The following is a 14,381-nucleotide window of genomic DNA, read 5'->3' on the forward strand; positions in this document are numbered from 1 at the left end:
TGGCTACAACCATGGGCTCAGGCATTGGCTCAATTGTGAGGATGGCACAGCACCGGGCAGTGTTTCATTCTGTTGGGCGTAAGATGGCCATGGGTTGGAACCAACTCGATGGCACCTAAGGATAACAAATACCAAGCATATTTCTCCACAGACTGACTCCTCCCGCCAGCCGGCCCACAGCACACGAGGGGAAGTCCCCCTATTCCTGTTTCTAAGGAGCATTCTGGCCAGTGCTTCTAGGCCCGGTATGTTCATTCTTGTTCTTTTGGATATAAAATGGCCGTAGCCCACATTAATTGACCCAAATTAGATTTTTCTTCCTTTTTACCTTGGGTGAGACAGGAGTTCAGGGGAAGAGAAAGGATTTAGTACAAGAAGAAATATTTGCTCTTTTTTCCCCTGGCGAACAGAAATGTCAAATTTCAGCACTCATAGCTAGGAACAAATTCCAGGCTCTTTTATTTTAAAAAAAAAGGCCATTTGGAAATTGGGACAGGTCTGCTCAAGGGGAGGAGATCCTGGGCGGTGCTAATGGCTAACCCGTCTAACCTGCTGGGCTGTTAGCCAGAAGGTTGGAGACGTGCCTCTACCCCAAGGCACCTCAGAAGAAACGCCTGGCAGTCTTCTCTGAGGCATCAGCACTGTTCTGCTCTGATGGGCACGGGGTACCCTGGAGTTGGAGTTCACTCGTACAGGTGTGCCTTATGAGGGTAGCCAAGGGCTGGAAAGGGTTTCGCCGGGGGAATGAGGCCGTGCTCACAGTTTCCAAGGAAGTGACTGCTTTGAGCTTGCTTCATAACACACCAGTGCCTGCAAGCAACAAGTGCCAAATCCCATCAGGTTGAGGCATTGTTGCGGACTCAGCTGGGACACCGACCAAGTTGGAAAATGCAACCAGAGGACAGCCAACAGCAGCAAACGGAGGATTAGAGATGGGGGTTCAGTCCAAATAGAAAAGGCTCCCGGCAGTGTCCGGGAACGTCTGAGTCACCCAGTCCAGGTGCTCCGTACTTTCCTGTGGGCCACAGGGAGGCGTGGGGGCGGGGGGACATGAAGAGAGCCCTTCTCCCACAAAGCAAATGAGACCTCTGTTGCTTTGCCCAGAGGGTCATTATTTTGCTGCCTTTGTTCGTGAAGGATTGGCGGAAGCCTGGGGACCAATCTCAAGGAATGAGCTGAAGAGGCTGACACGAGGCCCGGTCAGAAGGGATCATGGTAGCACAGATTTGCACTCCACGACACTCAAGCCAATAGCTACTTCATCAGGAGCCGTCACACCTGTCCACTGGGCAGCTGCTGTTTTCCGGTTCTCTAGTTCTTCCCGAAGGGCAGCACTTCGGTCTTTGCACACTCCGCTATGAGCAGTTTTTGAGAATAATATTTGGATTTCGGACATGTGGACCCTATTTCAACTCCCCCGACCCCCCACCTCACCCCCTTCAACTTCAATCAACTCATTCATCTCCCATCCCTTCTAGGTTTCCCTGTTTGTTTTTGGCATAGTAATAACAACCGCTTTATCATTCCTTGGAGATTTAGATTCTAAGTCTTGACAGCCCCTCCCCAGTTGACATTTGGATCATCTCTCTAAATGCAGGAAGGGGCTGCGGGCCTTTCTGACTTAAACGCCTGCAACTTGCATGCCTAGATCAGCTGGGTCGTGTGGACATGGTCAGAGAGTTGTGCACACCTGGATTGAATGGGGTAACTGCTCAGGTGTGCAATCAGCAGTGAATGTTCCCGAATCCTTCCAGGGCGGGATTTCTAGTGGGAATCAGAGAAAGCCAATGTGGTCTGATGTTCCCTTTTGGTTCAGGAAGTGGTTCTCAAAGCGAAGGCCCTGGAGGCTGTGAGCGACTCCTTTCATCAGTTTCATTTTCATGTCCCACTAAAGCCCACTAACTAGTCATTTGTAGACTCCGAATTAGCACCCTCCTCAACTCTACTGAAAACAAAACAAATTTAACCCGCTGCCTTCAAGTCAATTTTGACTCCTCTGCAGGACAGAGGAGAATACAGTGAACCCTCGCCACTTCGCGCTTTGACTTCCGCGGCTTCACTCTATTGCGGTTTTTGCGTAACAGCGCATGCTCTGTCATTACTGCCACTGATTGGCTCATACTGTACACGCTTGATGCCATAAATAATATAATAAATAATAAATGATAATTGTAACGTCCAAAATGTTTTACTGTATTTTCCCTTTTTCGTTTAATAAATTGGGTAATACGAGTGTAATGGTGACTAAAGGGTGTTTTTTCATGTCCTCTATGCTCTAACTACGAAAATATTTGATTTACATATAAGGAATCCTACTTCGCGGAATTTCATTTATCACGGTAGGGTCTAGAACCGATTAACCGCGATAAACGAGGGTTCACTGTATCCTTATAGGGTTTCAAGGCCATACATCTTTATGGAGGCAGACGGCTACATCTTGCTCCTGCAGAGTGGCTAGGGGGTTCGAACTACTGACCTTTCGGTTAGCAATCATGACCTGTAACCACCAGGGCTTATTCTCAAACACACTGAAGAGTCTAAGTTATCCTTTCCAAGGGGTCTGGCTGTGGCATTACTCAGCTCCTACTGCCTGTGGCTCACAGCATGTGCTGGAATTTTCCACAAAGCTGCATTCTCACCAATGCACCAGTCTACACATTGGCCATCGGGGGAGTTCGTGGTCAACATGTGAGTCATTAAGTACTTTTGACTTAAGCTTTCCCAACAAATAGATTGTCCGAATCCCTGGGGGGCGCCATTTATCGCTGAACAACACACTGAAAGGTGGGTAGTGCAACCTCCCCACTGGAGGCAACCTGCTTTTGAAAGGTGACAACCTTGGCAACTCTCCAGAGCAGTTCTCCTCGGACACAGGAGGTCGCCATGGTATCCCCTGGGGGACGTGCACGATCATGCCACCATGACCTCGTAAGCCCTGTGGTTTCAACATGAATGGCCCTCAGTGACAGCAAAATAAGATGTGCACACTGACACGTGCATAAGTCTCTTATGATTGCCTAGTTGCTCATCCATTGTGAGGTCGAAAGGGGAGGTGTTGACTGTTTGGGGCAAGCACATGGGCTGGAACCAGAAACGTTTGTGAGGCACCCGTCAAAAATAAAAAGGTGTGGGAGAAACAGAAGAAGGTCGGGGAGCCCCCCCAGGGGAGGATCTAGCTCCATTAACACGGAGGGCCTCCAGGTACTAGGGGGCAGCTTGTTGGACAGGACACCTGGCAGACACGCTCCTGCGAAAGGAAATCCAGCTTTCACTCTGCCAGCCACTTGCTGGGCGGGGGTGGGGGTGGGGGCGCATGTCTACCCCAGAGAGGGGCTGACAGGGGTGAGCAAGGCAGAAGAGGTGTCTCTTCTAAGAAACACGGAGGCTTATAGGCCAGTGGAAGCCTAGACGTGTATCTTAGTAGCTGTGGGACTTTGGGGAATACCTCCCACTGTGGCAGCAGTTCTCAACCTGTGTGGGTCGAGACCCCTTTCAGGGTCCAACGACCCTTTCACAGGGGTCGCCGAAGACCATCGGAAAACACATAAATATTTCACACTATATAATTACATATTGTTTTGTGATTGATCACTATGCTTAAATTATGTTTAATTATGTTCAATTTGTAACAATGAAAATACATCCTGCATATCAGATATTTACGTGATGATTCATCACAATAGCAAAATGACAGTGATGAAGTAGCAACGAAAATAATGTTATGGTTGGGGGATCACCACCACATGAGGAAATGAATGAAAGGGTCAAGGCATCAGGAAGGCTGAGAACCACTGCTCTATGAAGCGCAGGGTCTGGCTAGCAGGGCAAGATACCACCATGCGTGTTAACTGCCTGCTGTGCAGTCACAGAGGGTCAGCGACTGTGAGCTAAAGGTCACTGGTAGTCCCAGCCTTGAATATTCAATGGTTGTGTGAATTGGGGGGAAAGTGTCTTGTCCTCTCCAGGAGCCTGTTTCTTGGGTGAGATGACCTGATTTAGCTGAACACCCTACCCCCAGTAGCCAAGTACAGAGGCTAAGGGCTTTGGACATAGACTTAACTTCCAGTTCCATTTCTGTTGCCCGCTCACTAAATAGCACCGAGCTAGTTATGTAACTCCTCTTGGCCTCCATTTTTCCCCTCTGGAAAAGGGGAACAAAACATACCTCCAAGTGCTGGAGAAGAGTCAATAAGCTTCGCCCCAAACTATGCTTGGCACATGTTAGTTGCTCAACGAATTTGCGTTCTTTTCTCTCAAGTGCCAACTCCTCCTTCTGTGTTTTATTTAGCATTTAGTAAAGCCATCCAACGAGCCTGGCAGGTTGATGCATTCAGTTGCTAACCGCAAGGTCAGCAGTTCCGAACCAGCAGCTCCTCAGAGAGAGAAAGATGAGGCTTTCTACTCCTATAGAGAGGTGGAGTTTCGGAAACCCACAGGGGGCAGTTCTACCCTGTCTTCTAGGGTCACCATGAGTCAGAATCGATTCAGCGGCAGTGAGTTTGAGAGAGACCCCAGCCAACAAGAAGCACGGTCCCCATCTTCATCAGCACAGCGATCTTGAAGCTAAACAAATGATGTAAAGTGCTCCCATGACAATCCTCATGGAATCCAATAACCACTTTGCAGACATTATATCCTGGCAGCCATGCAGAGATAAGCTGAATAAAAGGGCGGACCAAAAAATGGAGCCAAACACTGTACTGAGAAGAGAGCGCAGACTCAATGGGAGGCATGTTTGAGCCTTCAGTTGTGCAGCCGTGGCCCTACTCCTCAGGGAGCCTGGGCTGGCTGGCGATCCAAATGGAAAATAAACTAAGATCAGAACCCCACCCCGACCATCATATGCAATAGAAACTCCTGAAGAGACTGGAGACCTGTATGGGAAAAACAAAACTCTAAAGCATTTTTATAACCTTAGGGTCTGGCACGAATTTCTCAGCAGAAGTGGATACACTGAATTCATCAGAAGGAAAAAAACATCTGTGCTAGAACCACAAATGTGCTCAAAGACCATCGACAGGCCAAGAGATGATGTTTGAAACGGTTAAAAACAAAGGATTATATTCAGAATATGTTAATAAGAGAAAGACAAACAGCCCATTTGAAAACTGGCAAAGGACAGGGATGCATACATGAAAGGACACCTGGATGGACAACCACCGTGGGCTCAACGTCCTCCGTCGTCAGGAAATGGAGGCAAACAGCCACAAGGAGCTCCCAACAGAGGAGCCGAAATTAAAATGCCTGCCAACGCCCAAACCTTGAAAGGATGTGGGGAGATGGGAGCTCTCAGATGGCACCAGTGGGAGTGTGACTTGGCACAGCCACTTTGTAGCGTGATTGGCCAAGATCTAGGCAAGCTGACCCCTGGTGAGGGCCCTGAAGGAGCACGGTTTCTTACAGTAGTCACAACGTGATAACAACTCGAATGGCTGTTGTGATGCATTGAAGATTGTCCTCCCCAAAGCTGTGTCCAAGTCCTACCCCCTAGAGGTCCTGTGAGCATGACCTGGGTTGGCAATAGGGTCTTTGTTGATGTAATCAAGTTCCGATGAGGTCATGCGGGAGGTGGACCACAATCCAAGATGGATGGCACCTTTATAAGAAGAGACACAGAGAGAAAGCCATGTGATGAGTGGAGCAGGGGCTGGAGTCAGGCATCCACAAACCTAGAGACATCTGGGGCCACCAGACGATGGAAGAGTCAAGGATAGAGCCACCCTTAGAGCCTGCGGAGGGACATCTTGATTTGGGTCTTCTGTCTTCCAGAACTTGGAGAGAATAAGTTGCTGTTAAGCTTCCAGTTTTGTGAAGATGTGTTACAGCAGCCCTAGGAAATTACTACAGCTATCAAATGTGTTTTGAGGCACAAAGAAGATCCCGATCGCAAACTAATTTAAGGAGAACATTCATCAAGTCTGAAGGGGAGAGGGAGGGTGGGGTGGAAAGAGGGAACCGACTACAAAGATCTACATGTGACCTCCTCCCTGGGGGACAGACAACAGAAAAGTGGGTGAAGGGAGACGTCGGACAGGGCACGATATGACAAAACAATAATTTATAAATTATCAAGGGTTCATGAGGGAGGGGGGAGCGGGGAGGGAGGGGAAAATTGAGGAGCTGATGCCAGGAGCTTAAGTGGAGAGCAAATGTTTTGAGAACAATGAGGGCAATGAATGTACAACTGTGCTTTACATAATTGATGTATGTATGGATTATTATAAGAGTTGTAGATGCCCCTAATAAAATGATTTTTTAAAAAGTCTGAAGAGGAATAAAGACAGCCTGAAGACACAGACAGATCCCTGAATGAGGGGGTCCATTGACACAAGGTCATCATGGCATCCAAAGATTCACAGTCAGGGCGCTCGTTCAATAAGGCGTGGCATGACTTTATCTAGAATGTTGTGCTGCTTTTTAATAATTTTTGCTGTTGTGAAATACAGACCACACAATGTTTGCCAACACACCATTTGTTACATGCACATTGCAAGACACCGTTCTTCAACCATGCCGCATCATCATCCTCACGGCCTGGTGCCAAGCCTTCTAGCACCATTGACAGAGACTCAAACCAAACTCACTGCCATGGACTCAATGCCACTTGCCCCCTCAGCATTTGCTTTCTGGAAGGTAGCCATGCTTGGAATTTTGCTCTGCATTTTGTTTAAAACAAATTAAAAAAAAATAAAGCAACTAAAATATTTCTTCGAGCTGTGGAATTTTGAAATAGGTGATGACAACCAAGTTGGAAGGTTGCCAGAGAGGATTCTATGTAGGGCACGAATGGGATTTTAAAATTCAGAATTAAAAAAAAAATTGTTAGGTGGGGGTGTTGGGGGGGGGAAGAAGGGGACTAGAGGCACAGGAAGCTCAGGAGCCTTAGGGCTGGGGACTCAAGCTGCCACCCCTGCTGACCACTGGAGAGACCATGCTTGTGGTAGTTACATAATCTCCTGTCAACTTGCAAAGGGGTGGAGTCTAGCCTGTCAATCAGGCCGCAGCTCGATGGCACCATCTGGAGGCGCAGCAGAGATAAATAGCTCATGGAGGCCAGATACTCTCTCTCTCTCTGGGAGACATTCCTGTTGAGAACTCACATGGAGCTACGCTGATAGAGCCAGAGTCCTGGAGCTGGGGGAGCCACATGGAGACCCACGCCAGCGCTGAGACTCTTCCACCACCACTGGATCCACAAGACTTTCCACCCACTGGCCTGTGATCATCCTGCATTTGGCATCGTTTCATAAAGAGGAATTTATGGACTATTATCAACACATGGGGTCATATCGGACTTAAGGACTTGATCTGGACTGGGCTGGGATGTTTTTTTAATGCACAATTGCTCTTTGACATAAAGTTCTCACTTACACACGTGGGTGTGTATGAATTTGTTTCTCTTGTCCACCCAGACTAACACAATACCACAAGGCCGGTGTAAAGGAAGCTTCTGTGTCACTATGATGCTGCGCAGTTTTCAGTTGAGCTTCCAGCCTGAAAGAGACGCGGAAGGAATACCTGGCCATCTCCTTAGGAAAGGCAGCGGATGAAAGCCCCACTGAGTGCAATGATCATGGAGATGGTCTCGGATGGGGCAGCTTTCTGATACATAGTCTATGCAGTGGTTCTCAACCTTCCTAATGCCACGGCCCTTTCGTACAGTTCCTCATGTGTGGTGACCCCCCAACCATACAATTATTTTTGTTGCTACTTCATAACTGTAATTTTGTTACTGTGATGAATCAGGTGACCCCTGTGAAAGGGTTGTTTGACCTCCAAAGGGGTCACAACTCACAGGTTGAGAACTACTGGTCTATAGGGTTGCCATGAACGGGAGGCTCACTTGACAGAAGCTAACAATGGCAGCTTGTCAAGCAGATGTGTGGTCTCCCACTGCCTTAATTATGAAGTCAATACATATATGTAAATATACTGCATGCTATATACTGAATTGTGTACCAACCCTAAACCAACCAAACTCACTGTCATTGAGTCAGTGCCAATGCATAGCACCCCAAGAGGACAGGATAGGATCACCCCCTTTGAGTTTCCAAGACTGCAACTTATTTCTGGAAATTGAAAGTCCCATCTTTCTTGTGAATTGTATACACCCACCCCACCTCTTCATGCTCCCCCCCCCATAAGAGCTGAAATTCTAACCCCTGCACAAGTGAATGTGACTTTATTTTGGGAAATAGAGGTTTTTCTTTGCAGATACACTCCACTGGAGTGGGTGGCTCTAATCCTATTCCTTCTGAGTGGTAGTTTATTTTTTTTTAAAGGACAGAGACATAAACAGAGTTACTGACAACAGAAGACAGTACATGCCTGTCCTTTGAAGACACCCACTTCGTGCTATTTTGTGGTGGCAGTGCTAAGACCCTGGACAGATATGGGGTTGTCAAGAGCTTCATTTACTGTAGCTTGTTATCAGCTAATGGGTTCACCTCAGTTTCTCTTCCTTTCCATTTAGTAATTGAGTCTAGGGCGAAACTCAATTTCCCTCCATAACCAGGGTCTTTATAACAGCTTATGTAAAATCATCCCGTTATTTATTTTACCTAAGAGTTTCTTAAAATGTCAGCAATTTGTGTTTAAAATCCTCTTATGTTGACTTACAGTCAGGCTGGGTGCATTCAATAATGCTCTAGGTTTAACACTCCCTTCATCACCACAACCGGTCAATGAATGTCTACTAGGTCCCAGCACTGGGTGCTATAAGCGTAAAACACACTGTCAGCCAACAAGTACACTTTTATTGCTTTTTCTTTATTTAGATGAAGCTCCTCTCCTTTAAAGGACCCAGGGACCCAATTACATGGCCATAGCCAAGGACAAGTATCAGGATGTGCTATCTGTGTGCACAGCGTGGATGAGCCATGTGGGGGTGGAGTTAAAGGCAGTGAAGTGAACCTGTGAAAGTGCAGGAAACTTCAGAACCCACACTCGAACACTTGCAGCCTCAATAAAGTGTTTTATGCGTCAGTACATCTATAATAGACCGGTGATTTGTTTCTATGGGTGCCATCCCTAATAAGACCTGGAGACGAGGTTCTGTATCAGATCATTCAATGCCTTTGGTTCTGTTATACATATATTTATTAGGTTTGCCTGTGTTTCATTTCAGTTTCTCATAATTTAAAAAGATTATTTAATAGACGTGACCTACCAGTCTTCCCAGAGTTGGTCTTTTCTCCCTGAGTAAAGGGTTAAGTCCACTGGTTGTTTCCGTTTTCTGTTCCTAGCACTGGGCAGAATGACAGCCGAGAACAGCTGATGTAACACACACACACACACACACACACACACACACACACACACACACACACACAGAGTTGAAGGCTAGCATTTGCTTAAGAACACAGTTCTACTTCTTTATCATTTTGCTCATACCTAGTGTCCCCTCCTATGTTGCATGCCTGCTATCCTCCACAGTCAAAGGGTAGCCTTTCCCTGTCGCTTCTGCCCCGCCCCCATCTGTTGGGGGCTGGGAGGAAGTAAGGAAGAGTGAATTTAGGCCCCTAAACAATTAACCGAGGAGCCCTGGTGAGAGCACCCGCTCCGCTCCTGTCGGACTGCTAACTGCAAGGCCAGCAGTTGGACCACCCTGGCGGCTCTGCCGGAGGAAGGGGAGGCTTTGTGCTCCCACAAAGATGTAGTCTCAGAAACCAAAGGGGGCGTTCTACTTTGTCCGATAGGGTTTGCTGTGGGTCAGAACCAACTCGATGGCAGTAAGTAATGGTCTCAAACAAAACTAAATAGATCAGAGAAGAATGACATTTTAAGGTTATATCATATAGATAAGGCTTGATTTCTGTCCAGGCAAGATCTTCAATTGCTCACTTGATTTATGTGCTTCAAGTAGATCCATGTATTCGTCTCAAGAAGCGTATAAACAGGGCAAAGTTCTGAAAACTTCTTAGACATAACATAACACTTTGAGGAAAGGAGGTATTGGGTGTGGGGGCTTGGGACCATTGTTTTAGGGCCATCAAATTCAATTGGATACCATGTTAGATATGCTACTTTTGTGAGTAACAATGTGGGTCTTATAAAGTGTGTGAGTGGACCTCCTCAGGACAACTATTGGTCTCTCCCTGTTGGGAACAAAGAAGAGTGAAAAAGCAAAGCAAAACAAAACAAAACAAAGATGCATGGAAACAGTTAGTCCAAAGGATCCTGGTAACCTCAGGTTCTTGAGAACAAAAGAACTAGATAGTAACCATTCTGATTGGGATCACAATAAAAGGCCTGGGATAGAGTGGAAGAATGTGTTAGTCCAGGTAGACTAGAGAAACAAATCCAGGGAGACTCATATGTGTGTGAGAGAACTTTATGTCAAAGAGCAATTGTACATTAAGAAAACATCCCAGCCCGGTCCAGATCAAGTCCATCAGTCTGCTATTAGCCCATATGTGCAGTACTCGTTTGTAAATTTCTCTTCAGACTCACTCAACGCATGCAATGATGCCAAGTGCAGGACGATCACAGGCCAGTGGGTGGAAAGTCTTGTGGATCCAGTGGTGGTAGAAGCATCTTAGCATTGGCAGGGGTCTCCATGTGGATCCTCCAGCTCCAAGGGTCTGGCTGCCATCAGCATAGCTCCGTGTAGCTTGTCAACAGGAATGTCTCCCAGAGAGAGTGTGTGGATCTGGCCTCCAGGGAGCTATTTATCTCCATTGCGTCTCCAAATGAGGTCCTCAAGCTACAACATGATTGACAGGCTAAACTCTACTCCTTCACTCTTAATAGTCTCAAATTGACACCAGATTATGTAACACCTCAGAGACAAAATGTGGAGCAAAACTCAAAAAAAAAAGACTAGGCATACTGGTCTGATAAAGACTGGACCCCATGAGACTATGACCCTTAGACACCTTTCAAACCTGGAGCTGAATATACCCACATGGACCCGCTTTTACCGAAACAATAAGCAGACCTCTAAGGTGCACAAGGAAACCAGAAAGATGTACATCCATCAACCATGCGAGACCCAGAGGGCAGCATTTGCTCAGGGACAAAGTTCAGAAGGCCAGAAGGGATGGTGGGACATGAGAAACAGGACGGTTAGAAAACAACTCGAAAGAAATGATAATGGCTAGATCAAATACAATCAGTTGAACCGGTTTTAACCTACAAAGTTAGCAATTCCATATATTTAATACACTATGATATAGGTATAGCTTGATTTATATAAATCTGAATGATACTTAATGGCTAATTCTAGCTTTTAGCCAATTTCTCCTCTTTGGCTTGAAGACCCTCACAGAGCAGACGAGTTGTGCCTGCCTTGCGGTTGACAAAAACAATCTCCCCTTGGTTGAAATAGCAATTGTTTTTGTTATATATATTTTACCCGCACTACAATAATAATTCCCTCCAAACACCCATGAGGCTGCCTTATCTATAGGAATGGACAAATTCTTACAGCGTATGAGGAAATTCAAACTTGATCCAACTGACATCTATATTTGGGGAAGAACATTGGATACACAGAAAAAGTCCCCAGAGGACAAGAAATAGGAGAAAGTCTTTAGCCTGTAGGTTTCTCGCAAGAGGTTTTTTGGTTTTATTAATAACAGTAATCAGCCTGAGGCTTATACAAGGTTTACTTGCAAACCGACTGCAACAGAGCACAGGTCTCAAAAACAGCAACATGCCAATAGGCCTTTCTGAGCAAAGCCAGGGATCAAGTCTGTCTTATCAAGAGGCAGGGTTTACAAGGTCGTGCTGTGCCTGTAAAGGTCACACGGGGGTGCCAAAGAAAGAGAGACTGAGCTAAGCCTCCTCTTCCATAGCCCTCGGGGGTCTTCCCTTTGCTTTCTCTACATTGTTGTTGTCGTTAGCTGCCATTGACTCGGCTCCAACTCTAGTGACACTGTACATCACGGAACAAAACACTGCCCTGTCCTGGGGCAGCTTCACCATTGCTGGTTTGCTCAGATCCAGTGTTGTGCACTTTGAATGCCTCCGACCCAGGGCTCATCTGCTGGCACTCTGGTGGCCAACATTCTATGGTGAGCCATAGCGTTTTCACTGGCTAATTTTAAAGAGTGGATAGCCAGGCCTTTCTTACTAGTCTGTTTTAATTTGGACGTTCCCCCTGAAATCTGTCTATCACGGTGTTTGAAATACCATTGGCATCTCTTCCAGCATCACAGCAACAAGCAAGGCATCACAGCATGATAAACGGACAGATGAGGGGACAGGGGTTTAAAGTAGGATCCCCACTTTAAACGTGGGGAAATAAGGCCTGACTGCGTTGTGGTTTTGCCTTAGATCAGAGAACCCTTCAGGGACAGAGTTAGGTCACAAACCCAGAACTCTGACGGGAAGCTTGTACTCTTTCCAACCACCACTTCGCCCCTCACCGAGTTAGCCCGGCCAAGGCTGGATAGACTGGCTGTGTGCCATGACCCTCAGTCCCTAGCTGGTTGCTCATTTGGTTTGTGGGTTGTTTCTTCTTGCGCGCTCACCGCTTACCCGCTACTCACTGGCTACATGCAGCAGGGTGTAAAGGGTGCCGGGGAAGAGCCCGTTTTCTCATCTCTTTCTGCATTTCTCTAATCAATGTGATGAGTAGGGAGGCAATCAAGAATAAGAAGACCTAGATTTTTAAAAAATGATCACCTACCAATTGTATATCCTTGGGAACGTCTTTGCACCTCAAGTTTTTCCCTGTGTAAAAATGAGACTATAAATATCTGCTTCAAGGGATTACTGTGGTGATTAAATAATGTAGCTGAGTTGCTGGTACAGGATAGATTAATAAATGTCTGTCTCCACCCCCCATCCCTTCTTTATCCCCATTCTATGTTACTTTTCTGAATAATTATATTTCTGTTCCACGCATCAAAGGGAAAGATGCTCTATCCCTATGCAATACCAGTTACTTTCTCAGCTCATTCTAAATAAGGAGAATCTCCTTACTTTGGACTCCACTCAGCACTGGCGTACAAGCAGAAATGGGGAATTTGTTGTTGTTGTTGTTGTTCAGGGCCCTTTGGATATTTATAACATCATTCACAGGCCATACTGTTCAAACAGTTAATTAACTTACCCCTAACGGGATGGCTGGAACTGCTTCTCTTTGGTGAGGTATTGATTTCATGGGCCTTATTTGGTCCCCGGGCTGGACACTCCCCACTTAGTTTAAAGTCAAAGGCAAACCCTTCTTGTGAATATACCACTAGGTGGGTGCTCAAACTGTAGGTAGATAGCTGTCCACTCCCCCTCCCCTCCCCACCAAGAACTTCTGACCTTTCGTCAAACCTTTGAAACTTCATATCATGGTTTTGAAAATAGTTCATCTTCACTGTGTTTTGTTGTTGTTGTTCTATATTGAATGCAAAAGATATTTTAGAGGTTGTATCAACTATTGAGGGAGCAGAATTTAGATTTTCTTAAAAATAAAAACTAACAACAACTACAATGAACAAGACATCAACATGTAAATACAAGCTCAGCCCATGATAAATTCTTTCTCAAAATCTTTCTCCAAATTCTAGTCATTCCGATGGAGCCTAATTCTTTCTTGACTTTGTCTTGCAGATTTTTCCCCAAAATCATGAGCCATAGCTCATATACTCCCAGGGTGTTGGCACTGAATACCCAGGTGAAGGGATTCAAGGAGATAAAAAAAGCCTGGACTGCAGAAAGTGCTTGAAAAGGTATTTGGGACTAGATGGAGTCTGTGTTTATTTTGTTTCTCATATGTTTATTGAATTAATTTTTATTTTTTAAATGTTAGTCATTTTGATTGTTGGATTCCTTGGCAACCTCCTGCACTTTGCCCCTGAGATGTACCTCCCTTGCCTCCCTTGGCCTTGGCTTGCCACAGCACAGTGAGATGGACTGTGAGTCCCAAGTTTCCCGTTTGTAAAATGTGCTCAATGACCCTCCAGGGGGTAGGGAGGGCGCGATATGTTTGTACTGAGGTTAAGAGGATCGATTCTTATGATGCTCACCTCATGAAGAGATCACTGAAGACATGAGGGCTATAGCAAAGCGTATTGATGAAACCAGATGGTGCATGGCTATCAGCAAAAATAGTGTCTGGGATCTTACAGGGTTTCTTTTAAAAAAAATCATTTTATTGGGGGCTTATACAACTTCATCACAATTCATACATCCATCCATTGTGTCAAGCACATTTGTACATTTGTTGCCATCATCATTCTCATATGATTTGTTTTCTACTTGAGCCCTTGGTATCAGCTTCTCATTTTTCACCTCCCTCTCTACCCCCATGAACCCTTGATAATTTATAAATTATTATTATTTTGTCATGTCTTATATGGTCTGACATCTCCCTTCACCCACTTTTTTGTTGTCCATCCCCCAGGGAGGGTGTTATATGTAGATCCTTGTAATCAGTTCCC

This window comes from Echinops telfairi, unplaced genomic scaffold, assembly GCF_000313985.2.
Source record: "Echinops telfairi isolate 266 unplaced genomic scaffold, ASM31398v2 ScPeMD7_7420;HRSCAF=8458, whole genome shotgun sequence".
NCBI classification, from domain to species: domain Eukaryota; kingdom Metazoa; phylum Chordata; class Mammalia; order Afrosoricida; family Tenrecidae; genus Echinops; species Echinops telfairi.